The sequence below is a fragment of the Alexandromys fortis genome, unplaced genomic scaffold (genome assembly GCF_014885135.2).
Source record: "Alexandromys fortis isolate MF-2015 unplaced genomic scaffold, M_Fortis_MF-2015_v1.1 scaffold_95, whole genome shotgun sequence".
Lineage (NCBI taxonomy): Eukaryota > Metazoa > Chordata > Mammalia > Rodentia > Cricetidae > Alexandromys > Alexandromys fortis.
Genome location: NW_026067990.1, coordinates 6,318,135 through 6,338,268, shown reverse-complemented (window position 1 = coordinate 6,338,268; position 20,134 = coordinate 6,318,135).

Here is a 20,134-nt window from a genome sequence, read left to right as displayed (position 1 = left end):
GAGAGAGAGAGAGAGAGAGAGAGAGAGAGAGAGAGAGAGAGAGAGGAACAGTAGGAGACAGGGGCATGGAGAAATGGGAAAAGAAAAAGCTAACCAGAATTTAAAAAGAGAGAGAGAGAGGTTTGAGAATCAAAGAATGCAGGAAGGAAACATGAAAATTAGGGAGAGGGAGAGGACGCAGGAGAAAAAGTGCCCGGGATAAGCCAGGGCACCTGGAGAGCCCTGGCGGACCTCATGCGCAACGTTATTAACCCTCTAGCCTTGGCAAAAGGGTGTCCTGGCGCTTGGGTTAGGGGATCTGTTGGGCTTGGGGGCCCGCGGCGACCCAAGCGGAGCTCAACAGCTTACCTGTTGCTGCTGGAGACGATGCGCTGCAGGAGCAGAGGACCGATCCCTCGGGGCTCGCCGCTCGTCTGGCCACCTTTCGGGGCACAGGCGGCTACAAGCTCGCACCGAGTGGAAGGAGCTGCGGGCGCGTCTGGAGCCGGGCACCGAGCTTGTGCCCGCACGTCCGGCCAGCGCGCAGCGCCGCAAGCTCTGAGCTGTGGCGGAGGCGCGCGGCTTCTTAAAGCCCTCACCTTGCAGCTCCCCCCCCCCTCCTCCCCTCTGTCCCCGCCCGCGCCGGTGACGCACGAGGCCACTGAACCCAGAGGAGCGAGGCTGGTGGCAGCGACAGTGGGGCGGGAAAGAAGGAGGGGGGATGACTCGCAATGGACCCACACAGATTTTGTCACCCTGCATCCCATCACAAGCACTCTGAGGCTCACAGACTGAAGCTGTCACCAGGATGAGTTTTCGTGTTAGCCCTAGCTCCTAGCCCTTAGCCCCTGGAATTGGGGCGAGATCACTGCTAAAGACTTTAGAGTGGGAAGACTCTAGTCTGGACCTCTGAAGACCTCCCTCCTAATACGAACTGTCCTCAGTTTCCAGAGCGGAATCGCAGCTTTGATGGCAATTATTTTTCCCTCGCTCCCATAAACAGCAGCGTCTTACCTGTAGGTTTCAGAAACATTCCATCTTGGACAAGTTGGGTAATTATTTATCGACACTATGCTTGAAGTCTGTGTGCCTGTCGGTCTCAGGCGCGCCGCACGCGCTCTCTCTCCCACCTTCTCCCCCTCCCTCCCTCCCTTCTTGCCTTCCTCTCTGCTCTCAGCTCTCCGCTCTCCGCTCCATTCCTCCTTTTTCCCCTTCCTCTGCCCTCTCCCTCCCTCTCTTTCACCTCCTCTCTCCTTTTTCCTCTCCCATCTCCCCTATATCATCTTCCTTTGTTGACGTAGAGGACAAAGCAAACTAGAGGCAACCCCAATCTTGTGAGATAAGTACTACGATTACTGATTACTTTCATTTCCTAAAGAGAGAAGCAGAAGCCAACTTGAATTACTCAATTTGCCCAAGTTGAAGTAAATTTCGTACCTATTTGAGTAACTAAAACATTCTGCTCTCTTGAAATACATTCAGCATATACGCATATCGGGCCAAAGGACACACCCTCCCCCATCCCCATCTTCTCGGGATCAGGGAGAGTTTGGGAAGGTGTCTTTGATGGATCAGGAATCATTTTGATTTGGCCGCCTTCAAGAGAGGAAGAAGCACTTTGTAGGCAGGAGAGGAGGCAGCTGCTCTGTTATGTGGAAGTGCATGGTCCAAGATAGGGCTGCATACCAAGGTTGAGAAATACAGAAGGCTGTGGCTATGGTATCTTACAGACAGCCTGAGGGACCTTGAAGGCAAACCTGAGGACTTGACATCCTTGAACAAGTGTTGAAGATCTGTTTTATTATGCTTAATTTAGAGTATACACAAGTATAGTGAGAATAATTAAATAATGAAATATTTAAATAAGCATGTTCTTATCACTCAGCCTGAATATTGACACAATAAACCATTCCTGTTCATTTTTTTTTTAAGTAGGGCAATATGAGGAGGTTTCTGCTTTTCTGTGCTTTCCCAGATGCAATGCTTGCATGGGGGCAGGTGGGACACTGGGTGGAGAAAGGGCAGAAGGAAATGCTGCCATACGGAACTCAAGAAGAGCTCAACAGGACACACAGAAGGGTCTAGCAGAGTCTTCAGGAAAGAGGAAATTAGCATCGAGAAGAACAAGCAAGGGCCAGGAGGTATTAGGGATAGCACAGGATGACTCCATGATTCTGAGATGGGACCGGGAGATGCTGCTAGTGCATAGTCATGTCCCGGGATGCTCTTTGGATTTCAAGTCCAGCTTTTGCTCTTAGATCATTTGTCTTTTTCTGCTAGACCCGATTTTATCTTCCCAAGGATGAATGGTTAAAAAAAAAAGTCGTTTTTCCTGGAGACAGTTTCTATGATAATCGCTCACTGTTATTAATTCCCAGCCTCACACTGGCCATGGTGCAAGATCCTGGGTGGCATGCACTGTCAAGCATCAGTTGGCTCAGATTCAATTATTTTACAATTGCTTGGGAAGTATTGCTTGCTCCAAATGGCCAGAGACAAAGTCCATTTTTTTCTGACCTTTCTTCTTCTTTATTGGGGTTCTCCAGAGTACCCTAACTTGCTGGGAACCAGAAGAAGACAAAGAGCCAACCTCTCTACTTACCTGTTTCAGGACCAGTTCATGGAGTCTACAGCTATATTCATGGGCACAGCGAGAGGTGATTGGGATGGTGTTTGTGTGTGTGTGTGTGTGTGTGTGTATGTATGTATGTGTGGTGGGAGAAGTTCAGGAGAACTAAGGCCTAACAATGCAAGCAGCCTGCCTTGTTTGCATTATACTACAACCAGAAGGCTTCCTTAGCTAGTGGGGGCGATATTTGAAATGAACTAAAGAGAGTTTGGGAAGTCACAACAATAGTTTCACACCTTTATAATTCAATAGAAGCAAAGGTTGTATTGAGATAATGGTATTTATAGGCTTAAAGTAGAGGGCAAAATCCTTCTAGCAAGAAAGACCGAGGGCCGAACTACAGTGATAATTTTTGACACCTGTGAGCATCAGGATAGCCTCCAACTTGCCAGACAAGCAGCTCCACCTTTGTATCGGCACTCAGACTAGGGACTTTGGAAGGCCTGTGACCTGATCAAGTATTGCTTTTTATCATTGGTGATGATGATAATGATGATGACGATTACAACAAACAACAACAATAGTAATTACCGATGATTTCTTCTGGCCTCTGTGGGTGCTGCATGCACATGGTGCACAGACACACAAGCAGGCAAAATATTCTACTCATTAAAAAAAAATAAAATAAATCTCTAAAAAGAGAGAAAAAAACCTGCAAAGTTGACTATTGTTGGAAAGGTGCTAAGATATGAGATGAATAATTAGTTATAATGATGGTGTGCTACAATGTCAACCAAAGCCCTTACAGAGAGGTTAAGTCACTTATCCAAAGTGCGACTGTAAGTGTTGAAGCTAATTACTACAATCTGCTCCAGGAGACTTTGAAGCCAGCATTTCCTAGACTGTTTTAAGGAGGGTTATGCCAGCAGGGTTTCTCAAGACATAGCCAATCCATTTTTTAAGATCAGGTGAAAGGGGACTAGGAACCACTGGACTTGTGGGGGCTCACATGGAACTATGAAAAAGTTGACTTTTGTAGGGAACCAATCTAAGTTCTAAGTCATATATTTTTCTACTTAAGAAGTTCACAATAAATCAACAGGGGGAAATATATAGTTTTGTCCTGGACTGACTGCCATGGAAGTGTTTTAATTTTTCAATGATTTGAGCTATTTTGGTAGTATTTACTTTCAGCCAACCCCTAGGAGTTGTGGCTGCAAAACTCAGTCGAAATGAAATAGCATCTAGGTGGGAGCTAATAATTGCCCATTCTGTAGCCCGGGGAAGCATAAAGTTTGGCTTTCAAAGCTATAATCTATCCAAATAAACTAGGTTGTAAGAGAAAACAAGTAGAAAAATCACTGTATGAATTAAAAATAAAGGCTTGATTTCTGTCTTATTTTGTGGCTAGTTTGCAATGTGACTTTGGGAAGAGTCTGCCTTTCCTGATCTCTGTTCTGCAATCCATCAAATGAAACCTGAGGGGAGATGAGTGGGGAGGACAATCCAAGGTCATCTTTAAGAACCCTATCAGTTTCTGACTCAGAATTTTTACTTTTTACCTGGTATTACTAGGGATCCAAAACCTAGTCTAAGCTGATTATGTGGAAAAATCTAGAGCTACTCTCTGATTCCTGCCATAGAAGAGTAACAGGAGCTGAACTTAGCCCTTTACCTCAAGGAACCTGAAAAATGTGCAAAACACGCAAAATAATGGTTGTCAGGCATTTGGTAAGTAACATAGGTGAGAGAATTGGTAAGCAGTTACATTACAATAGTTTCTTACAAAACATGCTTCCTATGCTGAGGGAGACACAGGTTCGATTCTTATGTCCACAGATAAAGAATATAATGCCAGATGTTTTTATTACATGTATTATTATAATACATTGTAGATTAAAACCCTAGTGACACTGAAGACCTAGCAATAGAAAATGTCTAAAATCAAACAGAGAGAGAGAAATGAGTTAGAAATAGCTGAGCAGAAGAGCAGCAAGGTGTGGGGCAACTTTTCATGGCTTTAATGCATGTGGAATTGGAGCCCCAGAAATAGGGAGATAAAAACAAGCATTATTTCAAGAAGCAATGGCTGAAGTTTTTCCAAATTTAATCAAAATTCTAAAATGAAATCTCCGAGAACTCCAACAAAACTCAAGTGTAAAGAATGTGGAGAAAACTAAGTTAAAGCAAATAATAATGTTGAGTTTCTCCCTGACTCTTCACTAGACAGCTAGTGAGGATTCAGAGAGATTCTACATCTCCACACTGCTTTTGGAAGGGAAAACAGTACAACAATATTGGAAAGTAATCTCCTTAGTTTAAACAATGTTGAAAAGAAATAAAAAGGTTTGTCCTCCACAAAGATATAGACAAAAGTATGTAATACCTTCATTTGTATAGACTAAACCCTGGGAGTTTTCTTAATATGTGTCAACAGGTAACAGTATATACGTGGATGGAAGTGCTACTCAGCCAATAAGAATGAATGAATGTTTAGTAGATGGGACAGTGGATGATTATCAAAATAATGATGCTGAATGAAAGAAAGCAGACCCTAAAAATTATATATGTTGTATGATTCCTTTTATGTAAAATTCCAGAAATTTTAGCTCAAGTGTCAAAAAGTAGATCAATGATTGCCTTGGGATGAGAGACGAGAGGAAAGGAAGGAGGCTCAATTTAAAAAGCTCACGGAGTATCTTTTGGTGGTGACACAAATGTTCATCATCTTGATTGTGATGATAGTTTTATAAGAATATGCTGCTATCAACATTCATCAAATTGTACTCATTAGGTATGTACAGTCTAATTTACATATATTACACTGAAAGAAAATTTTTAAAAGATCATGAAAAATAAAACCCAAGTCAATGGTTTGCCTTCCAATGTTCTTACCGCCAGTGTAAGAACACTGGATTGCTTTCCCTAACGGAAGCAATCAAACCTTGTAGCACCTCCATCTTGGGTCTCATCTGTCAACCACTGTGTTTTAGAAATTAGTATTTCCCCTCTGTCTTCCCTCTGTGTCCTCTGCCCAAATGCTTGCAGAATAGCACCCACTCTCTGCGAGCTGCCAAACAGCCCCCAGTTACTGAGGACATGTGCTTGACCTCTTTCAGTGGCATTTCATGACCACTGTGAGGTACCATGGTAGGTACCATGATTACAGATGGTGGGCTGAAGGCTAAGAGAGGAGCCAGCACTGATTTAGAGTTAGCTACTCAGCAATATGTAGGGCTGATAGTTCAATTTAGGACCGACTGACTTTAAAACCCAGACATTCATATGTTATGTTATTTTGTTTCTCTATCCTAAGCGGTTTTGGATGTTTCAATGATGTGCAAGAAATTTTATTATCCATTTTGTCTCATCTATTCTTTAGCAATTGTGAAATTTGTTAATATTCCTTATTGTACATATGTGAAAACAACACAGAGAAATTGCATAACTTGCTTTCAGCTATTCCAGCAACAGGTGGATAGCAGTAGAGTTTATTGTCTATAGCTAAGGACAGGCAAGACTTAGCTGCACGAATGCCCACAGGCAGCAATGTTCATGGCCTAAGTACAGTAAGTATCAGGTGCCATGCTGAGCATACCCCGTTCCAAGATCTGTATTCCTCCAGAACAAGTGGGGTTTTTGTGATTAGAACCAGCACGGTGTTGGTTAACACCAAAACCTCAAAATATCAACTACATCACCCTTGTTAGGACTCTGCACTTACTAGCAGGACTTGCGGAGTTTTTCAAAGACTAGTTGATATTTGGTTTGTCATTGCATCAAATCATTTTGACGTTTGACTTCAAGAAACAGTACGAGCACTGAGACTGATGACAGTTAGGAATCAAAAGAGCCCACAGCCTAACCGCAGAAAGGCCATTCTTCACATGCACTCTGATGTTTTGTTGAGCTGTTGGTGTGGCTTGTTGGGTTAAGAAATAGTTCCCACATGCCTCAAAACTATCTACAGAACAGAATTATATTGCTGCAACCAGGAAAATACTTCTGCTAGGCTCAGATATTAGTACTAGAGGAAGAAATAGACACCTGCTTAGGCCATATAAGCATTTGAATTCTGCTCAGAGGAATGCAAATGGCGGCACTTTCCTAAATATTTACATAATACCTTCAAAAGGAGTGTTTTTGAATCACAGTATAGTGCCCATTATTACTCTGAACTTGTTTATGGGCACTTAGTGTTAAATTTTCATGACTTTTACAAATAATAATTAAAAATAAAATTTCAAAATTATAGTTAAATGTATTATATTTAAAACAATGGAAATAAACAGTCAAAGCATGCAATTTTCTAATTACTCTACCATCTTACATTATCCACCTTGGTATATTTACTACTTTGGTTTATTATGTATGGATGGTTTAAATACTGTGAGAGCAAGCAGCTCTATGTTTCTTCCTATCCACACATCCACCAATAGAGAACTCTCTTCTTTAAAACAACCAGGGAAATATTTTCCCTCATAGAAACACTAAACACTCTAAGTCAAGATATTTTTTTCCTGTCTGAGAAACAGAAGCAAATGTTTTTATTTTTACATTTCTGCCTACATGACACTTTATTGTTATTTTCTTTAACTTATTGAGATGTAGTGTACATACCACACACCTCATTTAAACTGATTTACAGACGTGTCCAATCATTACCAAAGTCAACTTTAGAACCACTGTACCTCTTAGCTAAATAGTTCTCTGCCCACACCTCCCAGTTCTCGGAAACCACTACTTTCTACTTTCTATGAATAGCTTATTCTGGAAGTTGCATACAAATTGTGCTGGTTTGAAAGAAAATGACCCCCAAAGGGGGGTGGCATTATTAGGAGGCGTGGCCTTGTTGGAGGGTGTGACATGGTGGGGGCAGGCTTTGAGGTCTCTTTTTTCAAGCTTCACTCAGTGTTACAGTCAGTCGACTTCCTGTTGCCTCTGAGCCAAGATGTAGGACTCTCAGCTCCAGCAGCACATCTGCCTGCATGCTACCATGCTGCCCATCCTGATGATAATGGCGCGAACCTCTGAAACTGTGAGCGAGTCACCTCAATTATATGTTTTTATTTTTAAGAGTTTCTATGGTCATGGTGTCTCTCCATAGCAATCAAAAACCTGAACTAAGATAGAAATTGGTACCAGTGTAGTGGGGGTATTGTGACAAACCTGACCATGCTTTTGGGAGGATTGTGGAGGACTTTGGAACTTTGGGCTAGAAAAGTCACTGTTGAGAGACCTCAGTGGGATGGTCTGTGGGAACTTGGAAGATAAAAATATTGAGAGAAGTGCAGAGGATTCAGGCCTGGCTTGCAAAGTTTCTGTTGGAAGTTTTAAAAGATTCTATAAGGCCCATTTGTTATTTTGAATTAAGATTCCGTGATTCCAGTTAGCTGGGGCTGAAGACTCGGCTGTGATTAAGAAGATACCAGAACTACTAAAGCAAAATGGTGCTTGGCTGGGATACTTGGTGCTGGTCGGCTGGAGATAAGAAATTAACAGTGATTAAGAAGAGACCAGCATCACTGGGGTGACATCTTCTGGGAAGCAAAGAAAACCGGCCTACAAAACACAATCCCAGAGAACCTAGGCAACAATGAGGACCCTAAGAGAGACATACATGGATCTAATCTACATGGGAAGTAGAAAAAGATAAGATCTCCTGAGTAAACTGGGACCATGGGGACCATGGGAGAGGATAGAAGGGGAGGGGAGAGAAAGGGGGGACTGGAGAAAAATATATAGCTCAGTAAAAACAATTTAATAGGGTCCTTGTTGAATTCTTTTAAAATGCTTCTCTCATATTAACTTTGCAGAATGTACGTGGTAGTTGCGTCCTACAGATGAGTCAATTTACACACTACGAGATTAGGGCATTTGATCAAATTGGAGAAAACTAGAAATGGAGCTAGAATAGAATGGATCTAGCTTGGGAAGTCATGCTTCATCCATTACACCACACCGCTTCCAAGACCCTTGATCTTCCAGTTGATACTTAGAGACTAATTTACTCTTAGCCAGTGACTGATGATCTGGATAAAGTGCTCTAGCCTGGGTTCTACTCCTCTGCCTGTCCCTAGGCCTCTATAGCCTCATCTCTCAAAAGCAGACTTTAAGCAAGATAACTTTTATACTACTCTGTTGGTCTAAAAGCAGATCTGGCCCTTTCGTTTGGGGTACAGGCATCCTAAGGAGTTGTACAAAGGAGGCTTGATTGCTTGATGTGTTATTTTGAATGGTTAATGGGATTCTTCTTCTCGGTGCATTATGTTACACTTGCCTACACTGATGCTCACCTGCTACTTCTCAGCCCACTCACCCAGCCTCTCATCATCTTCCTGCAGTTTAAACTAAAAATTTTAACATGTTACTACCCAGAAGGGTTGGGTGTTGCCTAGAAACCTGATTTTTTTTTACTAGACTGACTCTGTTTTCACATAGATTTTTGAGTATGCCAAATAAGACAGATCCCTCGACTACTTTATGGGAGGAAGTCACAGCATCTCCATAAAGAAAGTCATGTTTATGCCTGTTTCTTGTCCCTATGTCTGTTAATTGCTTCATTTCTTAATGAGCTTCCCTGCAGCAGACTATTCTGAGTTCAGAAGAAACTGTTATACAATACATACTACTGATGAAATTTATAATTTTTTTGAGAAAATAAATCTTAACTTTGCAGCTTCCTTTTGGAGAAGGACATTTCATATTGATCAAAGGAAAAATTTACCAAGATAACGTCTCAATTCTGAACATCTATGTTCCAAATGCAAGGGAACCCACATTTGTAGAAGAAACATTACTAAAAGCTTAAATCACACAAAGAACAACACAAAATAATAGTGGGATACTTTAACACCCCACTCTTACCAATGGACAGATCATTCAGACAGAAACTAAACAGAGAAATAATAGGACTAACAGACATTGTGACTCAATGGACCTAACAAATGTCTACAAAACATTTTACCCAAACACATAAAAATGCCTTCTTCTCAGCACCTCATGAAACTTTCTCTTAATTTGACCATACACTCAGCCACAAAGCAAGTCTCAACAGATATTTTTTTTAAAAAAATGAAATAACTCCCTGTATCTTATCAGACCATCGTGGACTAAAGCTGGATTTCAATAACAAGAGAAACAACAAAAAGCCTACAAACTCAGGGAAATTGAACAACTCTCGACTGAGTTATCACTCCATCAAGGAAGAAATAAAGAAGTTAAAGACTTCCTAGAATTCAATGAAAAGTCCATCATACCCAAACTCATGGGACACAGTGACAGTGGTGCTGAGGAAAGTTCACAGCACTGAGTACCTTCATGAAGAATTTTGAGAGCTCTCACGCTAGCATTTTAGCAGCACACCTGAAAGCTCTAGCTTCCTTTCGGATTAAGGGCTTCATTAAGAAACTGAGAAAATCTAAGCGCTGTGGTCTATGCAAAAGTGTAGATACTTTTGTGATTGAACACGCATGTACTTGCATAAACACGGAATCATTTCAACACATTTTCAAGAGTAGTCATTGGAGTATGAAGTCAATCTATTGACTTTGGGGGCAGAAACCTATGGTTAGTAACTCTTGCTGAGAAAGATAGCTCCTGGCGTGCTCTGAGCTTAGTGTTCTGGCTTGCAGTTTGGTTATGCTCTTATATACTAGGACAAATATGGATGATCAACAAACTACTAGAACAGCTGCAGAACTTTTATTGTTTCTAGAAGGAGTCACTTACTCTTAGAAATTCTACAGCTCAGAACCTATATTAAGTCCTTCCAACACCGAAAGAACTAAATGGTGCTGTGTGGGAAGATTCTTGTAATACCTTAGGGCCAAGGAACTTTCCTTGGTGAAAAGTTTGCTAACATGTGTGAAATGGCCAGGGAATGTTTTTCTGAAGAAAGAAAGAAAGAAAGAAAGAAAGAAAGAAAGAAAGAAAGAAAGGAAGGAAGGAAGGAAGGAAGGAAGGAAGGAAGGGAGGAAGGAAGGAAGTTCTTTATATTACACAATCCCTGTTGTGGAATAATCCTTTGTACACGGTGAAGAAGTGTCATTCATTTTTGTTTAATGAAGAACTAAATGGCCAATAGGTAGGCAGGATTTCCAGGCAGAAAGAATGCTGGAAAGAAGAAGGACAGAGTCATGAGGAGACACAGTGACTCTGTACTGTGCACCACGTAAAGCGTGGGCTTTACAAAATAAAGGTAATTGAGCCACGTAAAAGAATGTAAATGAAAAGATATGGGTTAATTTAAGTTTTCAGAACTGGTTAGAAACAAGCCTAAGTTATTGGCTAACTTTGCATAATAACTAAGAAGTGTGCATGTGGTTATTTGGGAGCTGGCAGGCAGGACAGAAAAATCTGCCTACAAACCACAAATCTGCTTTTAAAAAATCAGCCCAAATTCTACCAAAAGCAATCTATAGATTCAATGCAATCCCCATCAAAATCCCATCAAAATTCTTCACAGATCTGGAGACGACAATAATCAACTTTATATGGAAAAACAAAAAACCCAGGATAGCCAAAACAATCTTATACAATAAAGGAACTCCGGGAGGCATTACCATCCCTGACTTCAAACTCTATTACAGAGCTACAGTATTGAAAACAGCTTGGTATTGGCATAAAAACAGAGAAGTCGACCAATGGAATCGAATAGAAGACCCTGACTTTAACCCACAAACATATGAACACCTGATTTTCGATAAAGGAGCTAAAAGTATACAATGGAAAAAAGAGAGCATCTTCAACAAATTGTGCTGGCAAAACTGGATGTCAATCTGTAGAAGAATGAAAATAGACCCATATCTATCACCATGCACAAAACTCAAGTCCAAGTGGGTGAAAGACCTCAATATCAGTCCAAACACACTGAACCTGATTGAAGAGAAAGTGGGAAGTACTCTAGAACACGTGGGCACAGGAGACCACTTCCTACGTATAACCCCAGCAGCACAGACAGTAAGGGCCTCATTGAATAAATGGGACCTCCTGAGACTGAGAAGCTTCTGTAAAGCAAAGGACACTGTCGCTAAGACAGAAAGGCAACCCACTGACTGGGAGAAGATCTTCACCAACCCCGCAACTGACAAAGGTCTGATCTCCAAAATATATAAAGAACTCAAGAAACTAGACCGTAAAAGGCTAATCAACCCAATTATAAAATGGGGCACTGAGCTGAACAGAGATCTCTCAACAGAAGAAGTTCAAATGGCCAAAAGACACCTAAGGTCATGCTCAACTTCCTTAGCGATCAGGGAAATGCAAATCAAGACAACTTTAAGATACCATCTTACACCTGTCAGAATGGCTAAAATCAAAAACACCAATGATAGCCTTTGCTGGAGAGGTTGTGGAGAAAGGGGTACACTCATCCATTGCTGGTGGGAATGCAAACTTGTGCAACCACTCTGGAAAGCAGTGTGGAGGTTTCTCAGGAAATTTGGGATCAACCTACCCATGGACCCAGCAATACCACTCTTGGGAATATACCCAAGAGAGGCCTTATCATACAACAAAAGTATATGCTCTACTATGTTCATAGCAGCATTGTTTGTAATAGCCAGAACCTGGAAACAACCTAGATGCCCTTCAATTGAAGAATGGATGAAGAAAGTATGGAATATATACATATTAGAGTACTACTCAGCAGTAAAAAACAAGGACTTCTTGAAGTTTGCATACAAATGGATGGAAATAGAAAACACTATCCTGAGTGAGGTAAGCCAGACCCAAAAAGAGGAACATGGGATGTACTCACTCATATTTGGTTTCTAGCCATAAATAAAGGACATTGAGCCTATAATTCGAGTTCTTAGAGAAGCTAAATAAGAAGGAGAACCCAAAGAAAAACCTATAGGCATCCTCCTGAATCAGGCGATGAAAGGAGACAGAGACAGAGACCCACATTGGAGCACCGGACTGAAATCTCAAGGTCCAAATCAGGAGCACAAGGAGAGAGAGCACGAGCAAGGAACTCAGGACCGCGAGGGGTGCACCCATACACTGAGACAATGGGGATGTTCTATCGGGAACTCACCAAGGCCAGCTGGCCTACATCTGTAAAAGCCTGGGTTAAAACCAGTCTCGCTGAACATAGCGGACAATGAGGTCTACTGAGATCTCAAGAACAATGGCAATGGGTTTTTGATCCTACTGCACCTATTGGCTTTGTGGGAGCCTAGGCAGTTTGGAGGCTCACCTTACGAGACCTAAATGGAGGTGGGTGGTCCTTGGACTTCTCACAGGGCAGGGAACCCTGATTGCTCTTTGGGCTGATGAGGGAGGAGGAAGGAAAGGGGAGGCAGCTGGGGGGAAGAGACAGAAATCTTTAATTAATAAATAAATAAATAAATAAATTAAAAAAATCAGCCCACCACAAAGTATTGCAAATGAGTGTGCAAAATGAATAGAATTAGAAAGCAAGAAACTTTAAAAAGAAAGCCTAAGAAAAAGTAGAGGTGACTGAATGTTCTCAAGAGTTTCTCTCACTCTGCCTTTTTGTTTTTCAGTGGAGATGTCAAGATGCCCTCTGAGAGAGTGTGTTTGCTCATCTGTGCCACGGAGCCCAGGGAGATTTCAGGGAAATGTTAGGAACCAGAGAGTAGAGGGCAGCTCATAATCACAAGGTGTTTCTGTCCTGCTCAATTGGAAGAAAATGAGCAAAGGCCGCTGTGGAAGGAACTATGCAGAGTCCGCAGATCCATCTTTGCTATAGCTGGATTTTGTCCATTTATGGAGCAGAATATCTTTTCCAAACACCATGCTGGGTTTCCTATTGGTGCTGTAGACCATGAATGGTGAATAATTATGTATAGTAGCAAGGATATAGCTAGTCTGGTACTAGCAGAGACAAGCTCTTTTGGAGTAAAAGAGTAGAAGAAAAAGACACCTGCTACCTGGAGTTGGTTACGTCAATTTAGGGCATGTGCATGGAATCGTGAACTTACTTCAGTGCTGAACCCTTCCCAAAGCTGGAGTGGTGGCTAGAGAGGAACTCTAACCGGAGGAGAGTCCCTAGGGCATATCCAAGTGGGTCAAGCCAATGGGGCTTGGAGGTTCAATAGCTTTCCTTGCTCAAATGTAGCACTTTCCCTGCCTAAGGCAACATGCCATATCTGTAGGTGGTTGTGAATGAGCTCGTAGGGTAAGATCCCTGGAAGCGTTTATAATCAAGCATTTCAGAGGCAGCGGGCATGAACTGCTACTAATGAACCACTTACCATCACTTACTTGTCCCCGCTCAAGTAGGCAGAAACAGCCCTGATCCTCCCAAAAGTCTGTTTGCTTTTCTCCCTCCCCCCCTCCCTCTCTGCTCTTTCTCAGTCTCTTTATGGCCAGGATTTTGTGATCATGGTGAAAGTGCTAAGGACTGCTGGCAAGCCTGGTGTAATTGTGAATTCTCCAGCTTTGTGGTCATCCCTTGAGTCTCCTTAGTTCACACGTAGGTGCACTAACCCTTCTGAAGAAGTTTGACTTGCTCTGGGCCCTCCAGGGCTAGACTGGGCCACTTGCCACAACTTTCCCTCATTTTCATTTGATGCACCGTGCTCCTACTTTTCAGACCCAACTACCGGAGCCATGCAGTGGAAACCACGCTAGAAGTGGAATCCGTTTGTTCCAAGCTCTGTAGATGGTAACGATGGGGCCTGTGCGGAGCATCCTAGTAGATCCTGTGTGTTCATTTCAAGCTCAAATGGTTTGTTCTACAACCCTTTACCCAGAGACCTAGGATCATATAACTCTGTGTCTTAGATTTGGTTTTGATGCTGGTGTGTACTGTTTGGGCAAGAAATGGGTAACTGGCCCAAGACTGATGTTTATTATGTAGCCTGGTACCAGTATTTTTGGCTAACAGTAGTCCTGACCAGGCCATGTTCGCTGTACCTGGATTTGGGCTAGAGAATGTCAAGAGACTGGGTCAACTGGTTGGGAGAGGACATCAGGCAAGAGACACAGAGCTGCATGAGAGGGGAGCAGGCAAGAGATGCAGAAATCCCATGCATGACAATGTAGAACTGAAGTAACAGATTATGAGACGATCGGGTCCTTGGAAAAGCCCCTGACCTTGACGACTTTAACCTCTAATTCCTCCACTTTTAAAGGTTGCTCTTGTGGAAAACTTTAAGCATAAAGCTAAAGATGGTATCGTAATAAATCCCATGTATTCATCACCTAGTCTAAGCAATACCCATTCACAGCCAATCTTGCTGCATTTAATTCCTACCTGTGTGGTCCTCCTATCCCCTATGGCATTAAAAGCAGAACAGCTTTATTGAGGCATCATTTCTATTGCATAAAATTCACTCATTATGAGAATGAAATTCAATGGCTTTATGTAAATTTGCAAAGTCACAAGATGGCTCAGAAGGTAAGGCTTTTTTTTTTTTTTTTTTTTTTTTTTTTTTTTTTGCCAAGCCTGAGGACCTGAGTTCAATACCCAAGACACACATGCTAAACAAGAGAACTGACTTCTGCAAGTTGTCCTCTGACTTCCACATGTGTCCCATGGCACACATGGCACATGAGTCCTCTCCCACAAAATAAAATGATGTAATAAATTTTAAGACCCCCCCCCACAATCCAGATTTAGAAGATGATTGTGCCAAGAAAATTCTTTAGACACAGCCTCCTTAGCTTTCCTTTCCACTCTTAACTGGCAACTACTAATCTTTGCTTTATTCTTACAGATTTTCAACAGCACTGCTTACAATAGTCAAATTCAGAAACGATCCAGATTTCATCTACTGGTGAATAAAGACAATATGCTATTATCTAGACCTAGATGCAAAAGACTAGGTTTCCATACCTAGTGGAATATTTTTAAAGCTAACACACGAATAATTGTTTCCTCAATCAGTAGTGCATACATTTCATAGCTAAGCAATAGTCCACTGTATTGATATACCTTGGTTCTGTAACGGCGTAATCGAATGCAGACAGATTGTAACTAATGCAGACAGCTTTAATGGGGAAATAGACTTACAGAACCACCGTTCCGCGGAGACCAGGAAAGCAGAAGCAGCTTTGGGAGCAGGCTCGCCAAATTTATAGGCAAATATTAGCCCGAGAGGAACACGCCCCCTAAGGGGCGGGACTTATCCTTGCATGGTTCCTTTTTCTAGTCACTAGTAGATGAACTTTCAGGTTGCTTCCACTTTGAGCTATTGCAAGTAGTGTGGTTGGAAATATTCACTTTTAGAATATTCTGAGGCGAACTCCAGATCCATCGTCTCATCTACATGCATTTCCGTGTGCGCGTGTGCGTGTGTGAGTGTGTAAATTAAACAAAGGAGTAGTTTATTTTGAGGGGAGGACGGGTTTATTTTGTCTCACAGTTCCAGGTTGCAATCCAACATAGCATGAAAGCCAGAGCAGCAGGAGCTTCAGGGAATTGATTATGTCAGACCTGTAATCAGAAGGCAATGAGTTCACTCGCGCATGTGTGTGTGTGTGTGTGTGTGTGTGTGTGTGTGTATACCTTTTAGGGATAAACACTCAGCAAGTCACTTACTTGTAGCACTTGACCTGGTATGTGTTGCGGCATCAACTGCTTCCCATTGTAGAAAGAAGCTTCTCTGAACAAGGGGAAGACCATTCCAGGTCTATAGGTATAAGCACAGATAGCAGTTTGACATATTCGTTTAGCAAAACAACAGTAGTAGTCAGATCTTCATGTCACTGTTACCCCAATGGGTACATACTGTCAGGCAGGTCACAGAAGTCTTTTTAAAGGAATCACGGTATCATCATCACATTTAAAACAATAGAAAATATCACAAACTCTCAAACAAATGTTGAATTGTCTCTTAAATGCCATTGGAATTTTTCATTTTGTAAGGTTTTGAGTTGTTATTTAAATAAGCTCCTACCCATTATGGTTGGTTGCTATGTGCTTTAAGTCATTTTTATTAGATTCTGTCCCAATTTATTTGTTGGAATACTGAGATCATTTGTTCTGGTAGAGTTTCCTAAAATCTAGATACTGTTGATAGCATTCTTGCTATGGCTTTTTGACATGTTCCTCTGTCCTTTGTATTTCCCCGCAATTGGTGACTTGATTGGAGCTTGATCAGATTCCCACTTGCCTTCTGGCAAGACTTCTTCATAGATGGTATTATGGTGCTTCCTTCAGGAGGCTGATGATGTCTGATTGTCTCTCTTTCTGTGATGTCAGCACCCACTGGGGCTCATTGACTAGATTCATTCATTTTCGAGGTGGACTCTTTTCTGAATGCAGCCTGGATGAGACTCTCGCTGTGCCATTCAACCCAAAGTAGCTAACTCGCCTGAGGACCTCACATTTAAACTGTGGTAGCAGCTCAGCATGAAGTGGTCAATCTGGAAACTCTGGAGCCTCTGCAAATTGGCGCACTTTGGATGGGATCACTTGGGTAGTTTTCATGGTCCATGAGGTGCCCCCATACCTTTAGTTTCTGGAGGCCCAGTTATTAGCATCTATGACACTCAAACTGCCCCCCTTACTTTTCAAGTCTATTTCCCAGTCTATTTTCTGTCTTTTCCAGCTTGTGTCTCTATCAATCCTCAATTACTCTCCCTCGCTACACATCTTCCATTCCTCCCTGGTAGCAGTCAGTCTGGGAACTGCCTTATGAAGAAATGGGAAGTACCCAGTACAAAGGGCTTGATCACAGTCCACATAACTAGCAATGGTGGGCAGAGATTTGCTGTATGGAAGTATTTCTGCTTAATGTCAGTCTATATCTGTAATATAAATAAATACCTTGAATCAAAGTCAAAGTCACAAAAGAGATGAAGTACGGACCTAAGTGGAAAGAGAAGACAAGCCATACACTGTGCTATGCAAAGGAAACAATTCAGATGTTTACAATTTCTGGGGTTTCTGTTGTTCTTTTTTTTTTTTTAAATAAGCTATACTTGTCATTAGATCTCATTGTTTTAAAGAAGCAAACCAAACCCAGAAGAAAAAGCAAGCAAGTCCGTCTTGTTTAAGTGATGGGAAGTGGTAGATGTTGCATGCGGGGATATAGTCATAATTCAATTTCACAACTCCAAGAGCTGCTGTTGGTCCTGTGATGACATGGCCTCTGCTCCTGCAGTTCTCATCAGCTGGCTGGTGAGTCAGAGACACAAGAGAGAACTGGAGAAGAGATGGAAACCAGCAAGTTGCTGCTCGTGGGTTCGGAAATTGAGTGCTGGGAGGAAGTCAGAGGCAAGAAACTAGGGTGGATCAAAGACTTCTTCAAAGATGGGAGACCTTGGCAGTTTGTTTTAGTGCGGTTGGTGATGTTTCTTAGGCAAAGGGACACTTGTCCATTCCCTTCTGTGCCGACAGGCTCCTCACATGTGTGCCGCCACCTCTTAACTTAGGTCAGGAGGCTCTCTTAAAGAAACCTGAGACCCAGCAGCTGGAGAGCCTCTGAGGATAGTGTGTGTGCATTTCCAGAATGGAAACAGATAAGAATTATAGACACTCTGTGAACCATAGGAACCCTTTTAGCTCCCGTATTTCCTGACAGTTTGAAGGAGAGCGCGAGCAGCCATTTGGACATCCGCATTTCTCATCAGGGAAGCAGCTCCCAGAAGTGAAAAGAACAGGGTATTTCTATGAACTTGTGCAGATTTTATAACCCATTTGAGCCTCAGTTTCTCTATCTGCAATTGGTAACTAAGAACGTCCCCTGAGATCGCTTGGGGAATTAAATGAGAGGCATAATGTGCAAGAGCTCAGAGCCCTGGATGATGCTGTCCTGATTAGGAAACAATTCCATTCAAAACCCTCCTGGGTGTGTTCGGGCCTCCACATGGGTGAAATGGAGTGTACTTTAGGATTCAGCCATCCCTGGGAGACTGGAATGTGCCAAAGGAGAAAGTCTGATGATGACAAATGCTCATCCTAGGTGATTTAAAAACGACATTTGATTCAGCTTCTGTACAGGCTGCAGATGCTTCCTCTCCTTTGCAGCCTTTGCTGCGTTGTCAATCTAATAGCTCCTCGGATGTTCCCGGTGTGCGTCTTAGGGAGGCCTGGGGACGGTGTGGGCAATGAGCTGAGGTTCCGGTGGGTTAGTCCCAACTCCCTTCTGTCCCCACCCTCTGCAAGCAAGCCCCTCTCTGCCGCCCTCACCCTCCTCACAGCAACAGCAAACGAAGCTCAAGGCGCCCTCTGGTGCTCCAGAGGGTCTCAGTCAGCCAGGACCCTCTATGGGGGATTTACTGAAACAACCCGCTGGTTGCGATATACACTTCGCTGGACTTATAGGATGTAGATTTAATGTCACCTGTCTTCTTTATTTCTTTCGCAAAACTGCACCCAAACCTAGGCTCTTCATTTTCTGTGCCTGTGCCCCCAGGGGCTTTTTTCTGACAGTAGCGGCTGCTCACGGTTCAGCCGAGGTTACCCGCAGCGTCCTAAACAGGGCTGTGGGGAGGGCGATAGAGCGTCCCAGTCCCTTGTCTCCCAGGGCCTTTGCAGCTGTCATTTGCTGCCCTTGTCACCATATTTTTGTTTTTGGCTTGGGGGAAAACACTTCAAAGGGGAGGGAGCAAGCTACCTATAAGCAAACAACCCCATAGCCCCTAGCACAGCCCCATCTCTTCCCAAGATGTTTTGCTGCCGCTGGAGTTCCGGTGCTGCTGCTTTAGAAAAAGCCGGTATCTGATCAGAGGCAGACATCGATTTCCACCCCCGCTCAGCTTCTGTCTACTGCTCGGCAAACTATTAAAGTAAACTGGATTTAACAAAGGGAAAATAAATTTGCGAGGACCCGCTGTGCCGAAATGTGGCTTGCTATCAGCACCGGCGCTTAACGAGGACTGAATTATCATTAAAACGTGGACAAAATTTATAGTGCATCATTAATACTTCTGAAAGACAACATTCCGGGCGTTGTCTACCTCTTCCTTCTGCAAATGTGGATGGGATTCAAAATGGGTGTCTGGTTCTTCTATGTGTTTTGAATGGCAATCTAATTGTCATTCATTTCTGAGTTTGGCCCTGGGGCTTCTAGCACCAGACATCATCTTCCCTTGCTCCCTGTTCTTAATGGTCCTGCCCGCTCCTAATGAATTGTGGTATTGAATAGCAGACGCTGTAAGGAGATGTATTCATACCTTGACATGTTAGAATGTTTTTAACTTTAACAGTAAGAATTATTACCATCTCAATTACAGCATTATCATCTCTTTTTTTTTTTTTTTTTTTTTTTTTTTTTTTTTTTTGGTTTTTCGAGACAGGGTTTCTCTGTGGCTTTGGAGCCTGTCCTGGAACTAGCTCTGTAGACCAGGCTGGTCTCGAACTCACAGAGATCCGCCTGCCTCTGCCTCCCGAGCGCTGGGATTAAAGGCGTGCGCCACCATCGCCCGGCATCATCTCTTATATGAGTTCCCCTCCTCTCTCCTTTTATATAAACTCAACAGGAGAGCATCCTCTTTATATAAACCCAACAAGTTGAACATCCCGAATCAGCACTCGACACTAAATGTGCTTGGGGTTTTGTTTGTTTATTGAAAGTCAGATCTTTAAGATATTGGAGGGGAAAAAACTGCTAAGAGAAATACAATCACAAACTCCAAAGCTTTTAGAAACACTTAGACAATAGGGAG